General features: G+C 61.1%; 1 protein-coding gene across 1 annotated transcript in view; it reads left to right on the top strand.

Annotated features, from left to right (window-relative positions):
• CBX2 (chromobox homolog 2) overlaps window positions 1-465 on the top strand; it is a gene marked incomplete at its 3' end in the record, with an annotated part of 3359 nt that overhangs the window by 2078 nt on the left and 816 nt on the right. The window contains exon 3 of the mRNA XM_010283419.1: window positions 1-44. The remainder of the gene's footprint in view (window positions 45-465) is intronic.

Genomic DNA, 465 nt, shown 5'->3' with positions numbered 1-465 from the left:
GGAAGAGGGGCAAGCGGCCCAGGGGCAGGCCCAGGAAACACGTGGTGAGTCCTGGGGGCGGTGGAAATCCACGGCCATGACGGTGCTGGAGGGGCTCTGACCTCGGGAGGCACCAGCGAGTGTCTGTCCACAGCGCAGGGTGCGGTGGATGCTCAGGCTCTGGAGGGTGGTGAGGACACAGCGATGCCTGCAGACCCCGGGCTCGGGGCTTTGAAGATTGCGGTGTTGGGTGGGTCGATGAGGATGCGCACAAGGAGGACGTCTCTTCATCGCTGGTCTGGCGATGAAGGAGACAGAAGAGTTCCCTGGCACCAGGGAACCCGCCTGGTATTTAAGCCTGACCAGTTTTGTACCGTAGGCGGTAACTCGTTTTATGGCAGTGGACAAGCGGATCAGCTAACGCGGAGAAAGAACCTGCGTGTGTCTGAGGCACCTGGCCAGGCAACGCTGAAGGATTTGCAATGC

This window comes from Phaethon lepturus, unplaced genomic scaffold, assembly GCF_000687285.1.
Source record: "Phaethon lepturus isolate BGI_N335 unplaced genomic scaffold, ASM68728v1 scaffold33783, whole genome shotgun sequence".
Lineage (NCBI taxonomy): Eukaryota > Metazoa > Chordata > Aves > Phaethontiformes > Phaethontidae > Phaethon > Phaethon lepturus.
This window is presented reverse-complemented; position numbering and strand designations above follow the sequence as displayed.